Source organism: Lissotriton helveticus, chromosome 12 (genome assembly GCF_964261635.1).
Source record: "Lissotriton helveticus chromosome 12, aLisHel1.1, whole genome shotgun sequence".
NCBI classification, from domain to species: Eukaryota; Metazoa; Chordata; class Amphibia; order Caudata; family Salamandridae; genus Lissotriton; species Lissotriton helveticus.
The window spans coordinates 97,143,254-97,158,333 of NC_136073.1; the positions used below are offsets into that span (position 1 = coordinate 97,143,254).

A 15,080-nucleotide genomic window follows, 5' to 3' on the forward strand; every position below is an offset into this window, starting at 1 on the left:
TGATAACTTATTCTAAAGTTCATAGAGCCAGATGTTTATTCTTAAATTGTATTCAACATTTGTTTGATGAAAAATATTCCTAAAGCATGGAGAAAACAGTTAGGTGCTACTGAGATTTGAACTCAGGATTTCCTGTTTACGAGACAGGCGCTTTAACCACTAAGCAACAGCACCTACATCAATAGCAAAAAATACATAAATAATCTACTGCTGATGATGAAATTTTGTTTCCTGCTATAAATTCTTCTTTATATGAACTGTAATCTTAAACACAAAAAGATACTCAATCACTAAACAAGTATTATTTTGTTTTAATAAACAGGTACTCTTATAAAACCCAATGTTATTTCTTGAATACATTACATTTTTTTTTTCATGAAGGGATTAATATAGCTCAAATCGAGGTAGTAATGTCATCTACGTCTTTCCCATAGATATTTCTTTTTTTATTTTGCAATAACAGTATTCACTCTATAATCTTGAAAATACTTTGGCTTTTATGAGATTGAAGATGATCTGTTCAATAGTAAGATGAATCAGACTTTTATATTTTAATTGTATCAGAATAGTACCTAATGAAATTGATTTGTTATATAATAAAGAGAAAAGCAAGGCGCTGCTGAGAGTTGAACTCAGGATCTCCTGTTTACTAGACAGGCGCTTTAACCAGCTAAGCCACAGCACCCCCTTGAGTCTTAATTTTGAAAGACTTTTCTTTATGGTGTTCAAGAGAATATTGCTTTTTCACTTTCATATTCTTTTATAAGTTCACAGACTTCTCTACTCAAACACTTTAGATGAAGAAGCTTCACTTATTCAAAAACACCTCTCTAATTTGAAGTTTACCCTATTCATAGAATTTTAAAATATACCTTGCCGAAGAGTGGATTAGTTGAACTCAACAATAGAGTGATCATACGGCTCTATCTTGTTCTTTGTCATTTACTTTTCGATATTTCAGTCAATGCATTCCTATAAAAATCTTCACAATGCCAAGTATTTTATTTCATTTTATGATAACTTATTCTAAAGTTCATAGAGCCAGATGTTTATTCTTAAATTGTATTCAACATTTGTTTGATGAAAAATATTCCTAAAGCATGGAGAAAACAGTTAGGTGCTACTGAGATTTGAACTCAGGATTTCCTGTTTACGAGACAGGCGCTTTAACCACTAAGCCACAGCACCTACATCAATAGCAAAAAATACATAAATAATCTACTGCTGATGATGAAATTTTGTTTCCTGCTATAAATTCTTCTTTATATGAACTGTAATCTTAAACACAAAAAGATACTCAATCACTAAACAAGTATTATTATGTTTTAATAAACAGGTACTCTTATAAAACCCAATGTTATTTCTTGAATACATTACATTTTTTTTTTCATGAAGGGATTAATATAGCTCAAATCGAGGTAGTAATGTCATCTACGTCTTTCCCATAGATATGTCTTTTTTTATTTTGCAATAACAGTATTCACTCTATAACCTTGAAAATACTTTGGCTTTTATGAGGTTGAAGATGATCTGTTCAATAGTAAGATGAATCAGACTTTTATATTTTAATTGTATCAGAATAGTACCTAATGAAATTGATTTGTTATATAATAAAGAGAAATGCAAGGCGCTGCTGAGAGTTGAATTGAGGATCTCCTGTTTACTAGACAGGCGCTTTAACCAGCTAAGCCACAGCACCCCCTTGAGTCTTAACTTTGAAAGACTTTTCTTTATGGTGTTCAAGAGAATATTGCTTTTTCACTTTCATATTCTTTTATAAGTTCACAGACTTCTCTGCTCAAACACTTTAGATGAAGACGCTTCACTTATTCAAAAACACCTCTCTAATTTGAAGTTTACCCTATTCATAGAATTTTAAAATATACCTTGCCGAAGAGTGGATTAGTTGAACTCAACAATAGAGTGATCATACGGCTCTATCTTGTTCTTTGTCATTTACTTTTCGATATTTCAGTCAATGCATTCCTATAAAAATCTTCACAATACCAAGTATTTTATTTCATTTTATGATAACTTATTCTAAAGTTCATAGAACCAGATGTTTAATTCTTAAAATGTATTCAATACTTGTTTGATAAAAAATATTCCTAAAGCATGGAGAAAACAGTTAGGTGCTACTGAGATTTGAACTCAGGATTTCCTGTTTACGAGACAGGCGCTTTAACCACTAAGCCACAGCACCAACGTCAATAGCAAAAAATACATAAATAATCTACTGCTGATGATGAAATTTTGTTTCCTGCTATAAATTCTTCTTTATATGAACTGTAATCTTAAACACAAAAAGATACTCAATCACTAAACAAGTATTAATATGTTTTAATAAACAGGTACTCTTATGAATCCCAATGTTATTTCTTGAATACATTATATTTTTTTTTTCATGAAGGCATTAATATAGCTCAAATCGAGGTAGTAATGTCATACGTCTTTCTCATAGATGTGTCTTTTTTTATTTTGCAACAACAGTATTCACTCTATAATCTTGAAAATACTTTGGTTTTTATGAGGTTTAAGATGATCTGCTCAACAGTAAGATGAATCAGACTTTTATATTTTAATTGTATCAGAATAGGACCTAATGAAATTGATTTGTTATATAACAAAGAGAAAAGCAAGGCACTGCTGAGAGTTGAACTCAGGATCTCCTGTTTACTAGACAGGCGCTTTAACCAGCTAAGCCACAGCACCCCCTTGAGTCTTTACTTTGAAAGACTTTTCTTTATGGTGTTCAAGAGAATATTGCTTTTTCACTTTCATATTCTTTTATAAGTGCACAGACTTCTCTACTTAAACACTTTAGATGAAGACGCTTCACTTATTCAAAAACACCTCTCTAATTTGAAGTTTACCCTATTCATAGAATTTTAAAATATACCTTGCCGAAGAGTGGATTAGTTGAACTCAACAATAGAGTGATCATACGGCTCTATCTTGTTCTTTGTCATTTACTTTTCGATATTTCAGTCAATGCATTCCTATAAAAATCTTCACAATACCAAGTATTTTATTTCATTTTATGATAACTTCTTCTAATTTTCACAGAACCAGACGTTTAATTCTTAAAATGTATTTAACACTTGTTTGATGAAAAATATTCCTAAAGCATGGAGAAAACAGTTAGGTGCTACTGAGATTTGAACTCAGGATTTCCTGTTTACGAGACAGGCGCTTTAACCACTAAGCCACAGCACCAAGGGCAATAACAAAAAATACATAAATAATCTATTGTTGATGATGAAATTTTGTTTCCTGCTATAAATTCTTCTTTATATGTACTGTAACCCTAAACACAAAAAGATACTCATTCACTAAACAAGTATTATAATGTTTTAATAAACAGGTACTCTTATAAAACCCAATGTTATCTCTTGAATACATTACATTTTTTTTTCATGAAGGCATTAATATAGCTCAAATCGAGGTAGTAATGTCATCTACGTCTTTCTCATAGATATGTCTTTTTTTATTTTGCAAAAACAGTATTCACTCTATAATCTTGAAAATACTTTGGTTTTTATGAGGTTTAAGATGATCTGTTCAACAGTAAGATGAATCAGACTTTTATATTTTAATTGTATCAGAATAGTACCTAATGAAATTGATTTGTTATATAACAAAGAGAAAAGCAAGGCACTGCTGAGAGTTGAACTCAGGATCTCCTGTTTACTAGACAGGCACTTTAACCAGCTAAGCCACAGCACCCCCTTGAGTCTTTACTTTGAAAGACTTTTCTTTATGGTGTTCAAGAGAATATTGCTTTTTCACTTTCATATTCTTTTATAAGTTCACAGACTTCTCTACTCAAACACTTTAGATGAAGAAGCTTAACTTATTGAAAAACACCTCTCTTATTTGAAGTTTACCCTATTCATAGAATTTTAAAATATACCTTGCCGAAGAGTGGATTAGTTGAACTCAACAATAGAGTGATCATACGGCTCTATCTTGTTCTTTGTCATTTACTTTTCGATATTTCAGTCAATGCATTCCTATAAAAATCTTCACAATGCCAAGTATTTTATTTCATTTTATGATAACTTATTCTAAAGTTCATAGAACCAGATGTTTATTCTTAAATTGTATTCAACATTTGTTTGATGAAAAATATTCCTAAAGCATGGAGAAAACAGTTAGGTGCTGCTGAGATTTGAACTCTGCATTTCCTGTTTACGAGACAAGCGCTTTACCCACTAACCCACACCACCAACGTCAATAACAAAAAATACATAAATAATCTATTGTTGATGATGAAATTTTGTTTCCTGCTATAAATTCTTCCTTATATGTACTGTAATCTTAAACACAAAAAGATACTCAATCACTAAACATGTATTAATATGTTTTAATAAACTGGTACTCTTATAAAACCCAATGTTATTTCTTGAATACATTACATTTTTTTTTTCATGAAGGCATTAATATAGCTCAAATCGAGGTAGTAATGTCATCTACGTCTTTCTCTAAGATATGTCTTTTTTTATTTTGCAATAACAGTATTTACTCTATAATCTTGAAAATACTTTGGTTTTTATGAGGTTTAAGATGATCTGTTCAACAGAAAGATGAATCAGACTTTTATATTTTAATTGTATCAGAATAGGACCTAATGAAATTGATTTGTTATATAACAAAGAGAAAAGCAAGGCGCTGCTGAGAGTTGAACTCAGGATCTCCTGTTTACTAGACAGGCGCTTTAACCAGCTAAGCCACAGCACCCACTTGAGTCTTAACTTTGAAAGACTTTTCTTTATGGTGTTCAAGAGAATATTGCTTTTTCACTTTCATATTCTTTTATAAGTGCACAGACTTCTCTACTTAAACACTTTAGATGAAGACGCTTCACTTATTCAAAAACACCTCTCTAATTTGAAGTTTACCCTATTCATAGAATTTTAAAATATACCTTGCCGAAGAGTGGATTAGTTGAACTCAACAATAGAGTGATCATACGGCTCTATCTTGTTCTTTGTCATTTACTTTTCGATATTTCAGTCAATGCATTCCTATAAAAATCTTCACAATACCAAGTATTTTATTTCATTTTATGATAACTTATTCTAATTTTCACAGAACCAGACGTTTAATTCTTAAAATGTATTTAACACTTGTTTGATGAAAAATATTCCTAAAGCATGGAGAAAACAGTTAGGTGCTACTGAGATTTGAACTCAGGATTTCCTGTTTACGAGACAGGCGCTTTAACCACTAAGCCACAGCACCAAGGTCAATAATAAAAAATACATAAATAATCTATTGTTGATGATGACATTTTGTTTCCTGCTATAAATTCTTCTTTATATGTACTGTAACCCTAAACACAAAAAGATACTCATTCACTAAACAAGTATTATAATGTTTTAATAAACAGGTACTCTTATAAAACCCAATGTTATCTCTTGAATACATTAAATTTTTTTTTCATGAAGGCATTAATATAGCTGAAATCGAGGTAGTAATGTCATCTACGTCTTTCTCATAGATATGTCTTTTTTTATTTTGCAAAAACAGTATTCACTCTATAATCTTGAAAATACTTTGGCTTTTATGAGGTTGAAGGTGATCTGTTCAACAGTAAGATGAATCAGACTTTTATATTTTAATTGTATCAGAATAGTACCTAATGAAATTGATTTGTTATATAATAAAGAGAAAAGCAAGGCGCTGCTGAGAGTTGAACTCAGGATCTCCTGTTTACTAGACAGGCGCTTTAACCAGCTAAGCCACAGCACCCCCTTGAGTCTTAACTTTGAAAGACTTTTCTTTATGGTGTTCAAGAGAATATTGCTTTTTCACTTTCATTTTCTTTTATAAGTTCACAGACTTCTCTACTCAAACACTTTAGATGAAGAAGCTTCACTTATTCAAAAACACCTCTCTAATTTGAAGTTTACCCTATTCATAGAATTTTAAAATATACCTTGCCGAAGAGTGGATTAGTTGAACTCAACAATAGAGTGATCATACGGCTCTATCTTGTTCTTTGACATTTACTTTTCGATATTTCAGTCAATGCATTCCTATAAAAATCTTCACAATGCCAAGTATTTTATTTCATTTTATGATAACTTATTCTAAAGTTCATAGAGCCAGATGTTTATTCTTAAATTGTATTCAACATTTGTTTGATGAAAAATATTCCTAAAGCATGGAGAAAACAGTTAGGTGCTACTGAGATTTGAACTCAGGATTTCCTGTTTACGAGACAGGCGCTTTAACCACTAAGCCACAGCACCTACGTCAATAGCAAAAAATACATAAATAATCTACTGCTGATGATGAAATTTTGTTTCCTGCTATAAATTCTTCTTTATATGAGCTGTAATCTTAAACACAAAAAGATACTCAATCACTAAACAAGTATTATTATGTTTTAATAAACAGGTACTCTTATAAAACCCAATGTTATTTCTTGAATACATTACATTTTTTTTTCATGAAGGCATTAATATAGCTCAAATCGAGGTAGTAATGTCATCTACGTCTTTCTCATAGATATGTCTTTTTTTATTTTGCAATAACAGTATTCACTCTATAATCTTGAAAATACTTTGGCTTTTATGAGGTTGAAGATGATCTGTTCAACAGTAAGATGAATCAGACTTTTATATTTTAATTGTATCAGAATAGTACCTAATGAAATTGATTTGTTATATAATAAAGAGAAATGCAAGGCGCTGCTGAGAGTTGAATTGAGGATCTCCTGTTTACTAGACAGGCGCTTTAACCAGCTAAGCCACAGCACCCCCTTGAGTCTTAACTTTGAAAGACTTTTCTTTATGGTGTTCAAGAGAATATTGCTTTTTCACTTTCATATTCTTTTATAAGTTCACAGACTTCTCTACTCAAACACTTTAGATGAAGACGCTTCACTTATTCAAAAACACCTCTCTAATTTGAAGTTTACCCTATTCATAGAATTTTAAAATATACCTTGCCGAAGAGTGGATTAGTTGAACTCAACAATAGAGTGATCATACGGCTCTATCTTGTTCTTTGTCATTTACTTTTCGATATTTCAGTCAATGCATTCCTATAAAAATCTTCACAATACCAAGTATTTTATTTCATTTTATGATAACTTATTCTAAAGTTCATAGAACCAGATGTTTAATTCTTAAAATGTATTCAATACTTGTTTGATAAAAAATATTCCTAAAGCATGGAGAAAACAGTTAGGTGCTACTGAGATTTGAACTCAGGATTTCCTGTTTACGAGACAGGCGCTTTAACCACTAAGCCACAGCACCTACATCAATAGCAAAAAATACATAAATAATCTACTGCTGATGATGAAATTTTGTTTCCTGCTATAAATTCTTATTTATATGAACTGTAATCTTAAACACAAAAAGATACTCAATCACTAAACAAGTATTATTATGTTTTAATAAACAGGTACTCTTATAAAACCCAATGTTATTTCTTGAATACATTACATTTTTTTTTTCATGAAGGGATTAATATAGCTCAAATCGAGGTAGTAATGTCATCTACGTCTTTCCCATAGATATTTCTTGTTTTATTTTGCAATAACAGTATTCACTCTATAATCTTGAAAATACTTTGGCTTTTATGAGGTTGAAGATGATGTGTTCAATAGTAAGATGAATCAGACTTTTATATTTTAATTGTATCAGAATAGTACCTAATGAAATTGATTTGTTATATAATAAAGAGAAAAACAAGGCGCTGCTGAGAGTTGAACTCAGGATCTCCTGTTTACTAGACAGGCGCTTTAACCAGCTAAGCCACAGCACCCCCTTGAGTCTTAACTTTGAAAGACTTTTCTTTATGGTGTTCAAGAGAATATTGCTTTTTCACTTTCATATTCTTTTATAAGTTCACAGACTTCTCTACTCAAACACTTTAGAAGAAGAAGCTTCACTTATTCAAAAACACCTCTCTAATTTGAAGTTTACCCTGTTCATAGAATTTTAAAATATACCTTGCCGAAGAGTGGATTAGTTGAACTCAACAATAGAGTGATCATACGGCTCTATCTTGTTCTTTGTCATTTACTTTTCGATATTTCAGTCAATGCATTCCTATAAAAATCTTCACAATGCCAAGTATTTTATTTCATTTTATGATAACTTATTCTAAAGTTCATAGAGCCAGATGTTTATTCTTAAATTGTATTCAACATTTGTTTGATGAAAAATATTCCTAAAGCATGGAGAAAACATTTAGGTGCCTCTGAGATTTGAACTCAGGATTTCCTGTTTACGAGACAGGCGCTTTAACCACTAAGCCACAGCACCTACATCAATAGCAAAAAATACATAAATAATCTACTGCTGATGATGAAATTTTGTTTCCTGCTATAAATTCTTCTTTATATGAACTGTAATCTTAAACACAAAAAGATACTCAATCACTAAACAAGTATTATTATGTTTTAATAAACAGGTACTCTTATAAAACCCAATGTTATTTCTTGAATACATTAAATTTTTTTTTTCATGAAGGGATTAATATAGCTCAAATCGAGGTAGTAATGTCATCTACGTCTTTCCCATAGATATGTCTTTTTTTATTTTGCAATAACAGTATTCACTCTATAATCTTGAAAATACTTTGGCTTTTATGAGGTTGAAGATGATCTGTTCAATAGTAAGATGAATCAGACTTTTATATTTTAATTGTATCAGAATAGTACCTAATGAAATTGATTTGTTATATAATAAAGAGAAATGCAAGGCGCTGCTGAGAGTTGAATTGAGGATCTCCTGTTTACTAGACAGGCGCTTTAACCAGCTAAGCCACAGCACCCCCTTGAGTCTTAACTTTGAAAGACTTTTCTTTATGGTGTTCAAGAGAATATTGCTTTTTCACTTTCATATTCTTTTATAAGTTCACAGACTTCTCTACTCAAACACTTTAGATGAAGACGCTTCACTTATTCAAAAACACCTCTCTAATTTGAAGTTTACCCTATTCATAGAATTTTAAAATATACCTTGCCGAAGAGTGGATTAGTTGAACTCAACAACAGAGTGATCATACGACTCTATCTTGTTCTTTGTCATTTACTTTTCGATATTTCAGTCAATGCATTCCTATAAAAATCTTCACAATACCAAGTATTTTATTTCATTTTATGATAACTTATTCTAAAGTTCATAGAACCAGATGTTTAATTCTTAAAATGTATTCAATACTTGTTTGATAAAAAATATTCCTAAAGCATGGAGAAAACAGTTAGGTGCTACTGAGATTTGAACTCAGGATTTCCTGTTTACGAGACAGGCGCTTTAACCACTAAGCCACAGCACCAACGTCAATAGCAAAAAATACATAAATAATCTACTGCTGATGATGAAATTTTGTTTCCTGCTATAAATTCTTCTTTATATGAACTGTAATCTTAAACACAAAAAGATACTCAATCACTAAACAAGTATTAATATGTTTTAATAAACAGGTACTCTTATGAATCCCAATGTTATTTCTTGAATACATTATATTTTTTTTTCATGAAGGCATTAATATAGCTCAAATCGAGGTAGTAATGTCATACGTCTTTCTCATAGATGTGTCTTTTTTTATTTTGCAACAACAGTATTCACTCTATAATCTTGAAAATACTTTGGTTTTTATGAGGTTTAAGATGATCTGTTCAACAGTAAGATGAATCAGACTTTTATATTTTAATTGTATCAGAATAGGACCTAATGAAATTGATTTGTTATATAACAAAGAGAAAAGCAAGGCACTGCTGAGAGTTGAACTCAGGATCTCCTGTTTACTAGACAGGCGCTTTAACCAGCTAAGCCACAGCACCCCCTTGAGTCTTTACTTTGAAAGACTTTTCTTTATGGTGTTCAAGAGAATATTGCTTTTTCACTTTCATATTCTTTTATAAGTGCACAGACTTCTCTACTTAAACACTTTAGATGAAGACGCTTCACTTATTCAAAAACACCTCTCTAATTTGAAGTTTACCCTATTCATAGAATTTTAAAATATACCTTGCTGAAGAGTGGATTAGTTGAACTCAACAATAGAGTGATCATACGGCTCTATCTTGTTCTTTGTCATTTACTTTTCGATATTTCAGTCAATGCATTCCTATAAAAATCTTCACAATACCAAGTATTTTATTTCATTTTATGATAACTTCTTCTAATTTTCACAGAACCAGACGTTTAATTCTTAAAATGTATTTAACACTTGTTTGATGAAAAATATTCCTAAAGCATGGAGAAAACAGTTAGGTGCTACTGAGATTTGAACTCAGGATTTCCTGTTTACGAGACAGGTGCTTTAACCACTAAGCCACAGCATCAAGGTCAATAACAAAAAATACATAAATAATCTATTGTTGATGATGAAATTTTGTTTCCTGCTATAAATTCTCCTTTATATGTACTGTAACCCTAAACACAAAAAGATACTCATTCACTAAACAAGTATTATAATGTTTTAATAAACAGGTACTCTTATAAAACCCAATGTTATCTCTTGAATACATTACATTTTTTTTTCATGAAGGCATTAATATAGCTCAAATCGAGGTAGTAATGTCATCTACGTCTTTCTCATAGATATGTCTTTTTTTATTTTGCAAAAACAGTATTCACTCTATAATCTTGAAAATACTTTGGCTTTTATGAGGTTGAAGGTGATCTGTTCAACAGTAAGATGAATCAGACTTTTATATTTTAATTGTATCAGAATAGTACCTAATGAAATTGATTTGTTATATAATAAAGAGAAAAGCAAGGCGCTGCTGAGAGTTGAACTCAGGATCTCCTGTTTACTAGACAGGCGCTTTAACCAGCTAAGCCACAGCACCCCCTTGAGTCTTAACTTTGAAAGACTTTTCTTTATGGTGTTCAAGAGAATATTGCTTTTTCACTTTCATATTCTTTTATAAGTTCACAGACTTCTCTACTCAAACACTTTAGATGAAGAAGCTTCACTTATTCAAAAACACCTCTCTAATTTGAAGTTTACCCTATTCATAGAATTTTAAAATATACCTTGCCGAAGAGTGGATTAGTTGAACTCAACAATAGAGTGATCATACGGCTCTATCTTGTTCTTTGTCATTTACTTTTCGATATTTCAGTCAATGCATTCCTATAAAAATCTTCACAATGCCAAGTATTTTATTTCATTTTATGATAACTTCTTCTAAAGTTCATAGAGCCAGATGTTTATTCTTAAATTGTATTCAACATTTGTTTGATGAAAAATATTCCTAAAGCATGGAGAAAACAGTTAGGTGCTACTGAGATTTGAACTCAGGATTTCCTGTTTACGAGAAAGGCACTTTAACCACTAAGCCACAGCACCTACGTCAATAGCAAAAAATACATAAATAATCTACTGCTGATGATGAAATTTTGTTTCCTGCTATACATTCTTCTTTATATGAACTGTAATCTTAAACACAAAAAGATACTCAATCACTAAACAAGTATTATTATGTTTTAATAAACAGGTACTCTTATAAAACCCAATGTTATTTCTTGAATACATTACATTTTTTTTTTCATGAAGGCATTAATATAGCTCAAATCGAGGTAGTAATGTCATCTACGTCTTTCTCATAGATATGTCTTTTTTTATTTTGCAATAACAGTATTCACTCTATAATCTTGAAAATACTTTGGCTTTTATGAGGTTGAAGATGATCTGTTCAAAAGTAAGATGAATCAGACTTTTATATTTTAATTGTATCAGAATAGTACCTAATGAAATTGATTTGTTATATAATAAAGAGAAATGCAAGGCGCTGCTGAGAGTTGAATTGAGGATCTCCTGTTTACTAGACAGGCGCTTTAACCAGCTAAGCCACAGCACCCCCTTGAGTCTTTACTTTGAAATACTTTTCTTTATGGTGTTCAAGAGAATATTGCTTTTTCACTTTCATATTCTTTTATAAGTTCACAGACTTCTCTACTCAAACACTTTAGATGAAGACGCTTCACTTATTCAAAAACACCTCTCTAATTTGAAGTTTACCCTATTCATAGAATTTTAAAATATACCTTGCCGAAGAGTGGATTAGTTGAACTCAACAATAGAGTGATCATACGGCTCTATCTTGTTCTTTGTCATTTACTTTTCGATATTTCAGTCAATGCATTCCTATAAAAATCTTCACAATACCAAGTATTTTATTTCATTTTATGATAACTTATTCTAAAGTTCATAGAACCAGATGTTTAATTCTTAAAATGTATTCAATACTTGTTTGATAAAAAATATTCCTAAAGCATGGAGAAATTAGTTAGGTGCTACTGAGATTTGAACTCAGGATTTCCTGTTTACGAGACAGGCGCTTTAACCACTAAGCCACAGCTCCAACGTCAATAGCAAAAAATACATAAATAATCTACTGCTGATGATGAAATTTTGTTTCCTGCTATAAATTCTTCTTTATATGAACTGTAATCTTAAACACAAAAAGATACTCAATCACTAAACAAGTATTAATATGTTTTAATAAACAGGTACTCTTATGAATCCCAATGTTATTTCTTGAATACATTATATTTTTTTTTCATGAAGGCATTAATATAGCTCAAATCGAGGTAGTAATGTCATACGTCTTTCTCATAGATGTGTCTTTTTTTATTTTGCAACAACAGTATTCACTCTATAATCTTGAAAATACTTTGGTTTTTATGAGGTTTAAGATGATCTGTTCAACAGTAAGATGAATCAGACTTTTATATTTTAATTGTATCAGAATAGGACCTAATGAAATTGATTTGTTATATAACAAAGAGAAAAGCAAGGCACTGCTGAGAGTTGAACTCAGGATCTCCTGTTTACTAGACAGGCGCTTTAACCAGCTAAGCCACAGCACCCCCTTGAGTCTTTACTTTGAAAGACTTTTCTTTATGGTGTTCAAGAGAATATTGCTTTTTCACTTTCATATTCTTTTATAAGTTCACAGACTTCTATACTCAAACACTTTAGATGAAGAAGCTTAACTTATTGAAAAACACCTCTCTTATTTGAAGTTTACCCTATTCATAGAATTTTAAAATATACCTTGCCGAAGAGTGGATTAGTTGAACTCAACAATAGAGTGATCATACGGCTCTATCTTGTTCTTTGTCATTTACTTTTCGATATTTCAGTCAATGCATTCCTATAAAAATCTTCACAATGCCAAGTATTTTATTTCATTTTATGATAACTTATTCTAAAGTTCATAGAACCAGATGTTTATTCTTAAATTGTATTCAACATTTGTTTGATGAAAAATATTCCTAAAGCATGGAGAAAACAGTTAGGTGCTGCTGAGATTTGAACTCTGCATTTCCTGTTTACGAGACAAGCGCTTTACCCACTAAGCCACACCACCAACGTCAATAACAAAAAATACATAAATAATCTATTGTTGATGATGACATTTTGTTTCCTGCTATAAATTCTTCCTTATATGTACTGTAATCTTAAACACAAAAAGATACTCAATCACTAAACAAGTATTAATATGTTTTAATAAACTGGTACTCTTATAAAACCCAATGTTATTTCTTGAATACATTACATTTTTTTTTTCATGAAGGCATTAATATAGCTCAAATCGAGGTAGTAATGTCATCTACGTCTTTCTCTAAGATATGTCTTTTTTTATTTTGCAATAACAGTATTTACTCTATAATCTTGAAAATACTTTGGTTTTTATGAGGTTTAAGATGATCTGTTCAACAGAAAGATGAATCAGACTTTTATATTTTAATTGTATCAGAATAGGACCTAATGAAATTGATTTGTTATATAACAAAGAGAAAAGCAAGGCGCTGCTGAGAGTTGAACTCAGGATCTCCTGTTTACTAGACAGGCGCTTTAACCAGCTAAGCCACAGCACCCCCTTGAGTCTTAACTTTGAAAGACTTTTCTTTATGGTGTTCAAGAGAATATTGCTTTTTCACTTTCATATTCTTTTATAAGTGCACAGACTTCTCTACTTAAACACTTTAGATGATGACGCTTCACTTATTCAAAAACACCTCTCTAATTTGAAGTTTACCCTGTTCATAGAATTTTAAAATATACCTTGCCGAAGAGTGGATTAGTTGAACTCAACAATAGAGTGATCATACGGCTCTATCTTGTTCTTTGTCATTTACTTTTCGATATTTCAGTCAATGCATTCCTATAAAAATCTTCACAATACCAAGTATTTTATTTCATTTTATGATAACTTATTCTAATTTTCACAGAACCAGACGTTTAATTCTTAAAATGTATTTAACACTTGTTTGATGAAAAATATTCCTAAAGCATGGAGAAAACAGTTAGGTGCTACTGAGATTTGAACTCAGGATTTCCTGTTTACGAGACAGGCGCTTTAACCACTAAGCCACAGCACCAAGGTCAATAATAAAAAATACATAAATAATCTATTGTTGATGATGAAATTTTGTTTCCTGCTATAAATTCTTCTTTATATGTACTGTAACCCTAAACACAAAAAGATACTCATTCACTAAACAAGTATTATAATGTTTTAATAAACAGGTACTCTTATAAAACCCAATGTTATCTCTTGAATACATTACATTTTTTTTTCATGAAGGCATTAATATAGCTGAAATCGAGGTAGTAATGTCATCTACGTCTTTCTCATAGATATGTCTTTTTTTATTTTGCAAAAACAGTATTCACTCTATAATCTTGAAAATACTTTGGCTTTTATGAGGTTGAAGGTGATCTGTTCAACAGTAAGATGAATCAGACTTTTATATTTTAATTGTATCAGAATAGTACCTAATGAAATTGATTTGTTATATAATAAAGAGAAAAGCAAGGCGCTGCTGAGAGTTGAACTCAGGATCTCCTGTTTACTAGACAGGCGCTTTAACCAGCTAAGCCACAGCACCCCCTTGAGTCTTAACTTTGAAAGACTTTTCTTTATGGTGTTCAAGAGAATATTGCTTTTTCACTTTCATATTCTTTTATAAGTTCACAGACTTCTCTACTCAAACACTTTAGATGAAGAAGCTTCACTTATTCAAAAACACCTCTCTAATTTGAAGTTTACCCTATTCATAGAATTTTAAAATATACCTTGCCGAAGAGTGGAT

The 15,080-nt window shown here is 30.9% G+C and overlaps 24 non-coding genes across 24 annotated transcripts; all 24 read right to left on the reverse strand.

The window, feature by feature from the left end:
- Nucleotides 1-101: 101 nt before the first annotated feature.
- Nucleotides 102-174, reverse strand: TRNAT-CGU (transfer RNA threonine (anticodon CGU)). The gene has a single exon. It is a non-coding gene; the product is annotated as a tRNA-Thr (tRNA).
- Nucleotides 175-611: 437 nt separating this feature from the next.
- On the reverse strand, nucleotides 612-685 carry TRNAT-AGU (transfer RNA threonine (anticodon AGU)). Its single transcript has one exon. It is a non-coding gene; the product is annotated as a tRNA-Thr (tRNA).
- Nucleotides 686-1,115: 430 nt separating this feature from the next.
- Nucleotides 1,116-1,188, reverse strand: TRNAT-CGU (transfer RNA threonine (anticodon CGU)). The gene has a single exon. It is a non-coding gene; the product is annotated as a tRNA-Thr (tRNA).
- Nucleotides 1,189-2,130: 942 nt separating this feature from the next.
- On the reverse strand, nucleotides 2,131-2,203 carry TRNAT-CGU (transfer RNA threonine (anticodon CGU)). Its single transcript has one exon. It is a non-coding gene; the product is annotated as a tRNA-Thr (tRNA).
- A 435-nt stretch (nucleotides 2,204-2,638) lies between these two features.
- Nucleotides 2,639-2,712, reverse strand: TRNAT-AGU (transfer RNA threonine (anticodon AGU)). The gene has a single exon. It is a non-coding gene; the product is annotated as a tRNA-Thr (tRNA).
- A 431-nt stretch (nucleotides 2,713-3,143) lies between these two features.
- Nucleotides 3,144-3,216, reverse strand: TRNAT-CGU (transfer RNA threonine (anticodon CGU)). The gene has a single exon. It is a non-coding gene; the product is annotated as a tRNA-Thr (tRNA).
- Nucleotides 3,217-3,652: 436 nt separating this feature from the next.
- Nucleotides 3,653-3,726, reverse strand: TRNAT-AGU (transfer RNA threonine (anticodon AGU)). The gene has a single exon. It is a non-coding gene; the product is annotated as a tRNA-Thr (tRNA).
- A 940-nt stretch (nucleotides 3,727-4,666) lies between these two features.
- TRNAT-AGU (transfer RNA threonine (anticodon AGU)) lies at nucleotides 4,667-4,740 on the reverse strand. Its single transcript has one exon. It is a non-coding gene; the product is annotated as a tRNA-Thr (tRNA).
- A 431-nt stretch (nucleotides 4,741-5,171) lies between these two features.
- Nucleotides 5,172-5,244, reverse strand: TRNAT-CGU (transfer RNA threonine (anticodon CGU)). The gene has a single exon. It is a non-coding gene; the product is annotated as a tRNA-Thr (tRNA).
- A 436-nt stretch (nucleotides 5,245-5,680) lies between these two features.
- Nucleotides 5,681-5,754, reverse strand: TRNAT-AGU (transfer RNA threonine (anticodon AGU)). Its single transcript has one exon. It is a non-coding gene; the product is annotated as a tRNA-Thr (tRNA).
- Nucleotides 5,755-6,184: 430 nt separating this feature from the next.
- TRNAT-CGU (transfer RNA threonine (anticodon CGU)) lies at nucleotides 6,185-6,257 on the reverse strand. Its single transcript has one exon. It is a non-coding gene; the product is annotated as a tRNA-Thr (tRNA).
- A 941-nt stretch (nucleotides 6,258-7,198) lies between these two features.
- TRNAT-CGU (transfer RNA threonine (anticodon CGU)) lies at nucleotides 7,199-7,271 on the reverse strand. The gene has a single exon. It is a non-coding gene; the product is annotated as a tRNA-Thr (tRNA).
- A 437-nt stretch (nucleotides 7,272-7,708) lies between these two features.
- TRNAT-AGU (transfer RNA threonine (anticodon AGU)) lies at nucleotides 7,709-7,782 on the reverse strand. Its single transcript has one exon. It is a non-coding gene; the product is annotated as a tRNA-Thr (tRNA).
- Nucleotides 7,783-8,212: 430 nt separating this feature from the next.
- Nucleotides 8,213-8,285, reverse strand: TRNAT-CGU (transfer RNA threonine (anticodon CGU)). The gene has a single exon. It is a non-coding gene; the product is annotated as a tRNA-Thr (tRNA).
- A 942-nt stretch (nucleotides 8,286-9,227) lies between these two features.
- Nucleotides 9,228-9,300, reverse strand: TRNAT-CGU (transfer RNA threonine (anticodon CGU)). The gene has a single exon. It is a non-coding gene; the product is annotated as a tRNA-Thr (tRNA).
- Nucleotides 9,301-9,734: 434 nt separating this feature from the next.
- Nucleotides 9,735-9,808, reverse strand: TRNAT-AGU (transfer RNA threonine (anticodon AGU)). The gene has a single exon. It is a non-coding gene; the product is annotated as a tRNA-Thr (tRNA).
- A 431-nt stretch (nucleotides 9,809-10,239) lies between these two features.
- TRNAT-CGU (transfer RNA threonine (anticodon CGU)) lies at nucleotides 10,240-10,312 on the reverse strand. The gene has a single exon. It is a non-coding gene; the product is annotated as a tRNA-Thr (tRNA).
- Nucleotides 10,313-10,748: 436 nt separating this feature from the next.
- Nucleotides 10,749-10,822, reverse strand: TRNAT-AGU (transfer RNA threonine (anticodon AGU)). Its single transcript has one exon. It is a non-coding gene; the product is annotated as a tRNA-Thr (tRNA).
- A 430-nt stretch (nucleotides 10,823-11,252) lies between these two features.
- Nucleotides 11,253-11,325, reverse strand: TRNAT-CGU (transfer RNA threonine (anticodon CGU)). Its single transcript has one exon. It is a non-coding gene; the product is annotated as a tRNA-Thr (tRNA).
- A 942-nt stretch (nucleotides 11,326-12,267) lies between these two features.
- On the reverse strand, nucleotides 12,268-12,340 carry TRNAT-CGU (transfer RNA threonine (anticodon CGU)). Its single transcript has one exon. It is a non-coding gene; the product is annotated as a tRNA-Thr (tRNA).
- Nucleotides 12,341-12,774: 434 nt separating this feature from the next.
- On the reverse strand, nucleotides 12,775-12,848 carry TRNAT-AGU (transfer RNA threonine (anticodon AGU)). Its single transcript has one exon. It is a non-coding gene; the product is annotated as a tRNA-Thr (tRNA).
- A 940-nt stretch (nucleotides 12,849-13,788) lies between these two features.
- On the reverse strand, nucleotides 13,789-13,862 carry TRNAT-AGU (transfer RNA threonine (anticodon AGU)). Its single transcript has one exon. It is a non-coding gene; the product is annotated as a tRNA-Thr (tRNA).
- A 431-nt stretch (nucleotides 13,863-14,293) lies between these two features.
- On the reverse strand, nucleotides 14,294-14,366 carry TRNAT-CGU (transfer RNA threonine (anticodon CGU)). Its single transcript has one exon. It is a non-coding gene; the product is annotated as a tRNA-Thr (tRNA).
- Nucleotides 14,367-14,802: 436 nt separating this feature from the next.
- TRNAT-AGU (transfer RNA threonine (anticodon AGU)) lies at nucleotides 14,803-14,876 on the reverse strand. The gene has a single exon. It is a non-coding gene; the product is annotated as a tRNA-Thr (tRNA).
- Nucleotides 14,877-15,080: the final 204 nt, after the last annotated feature.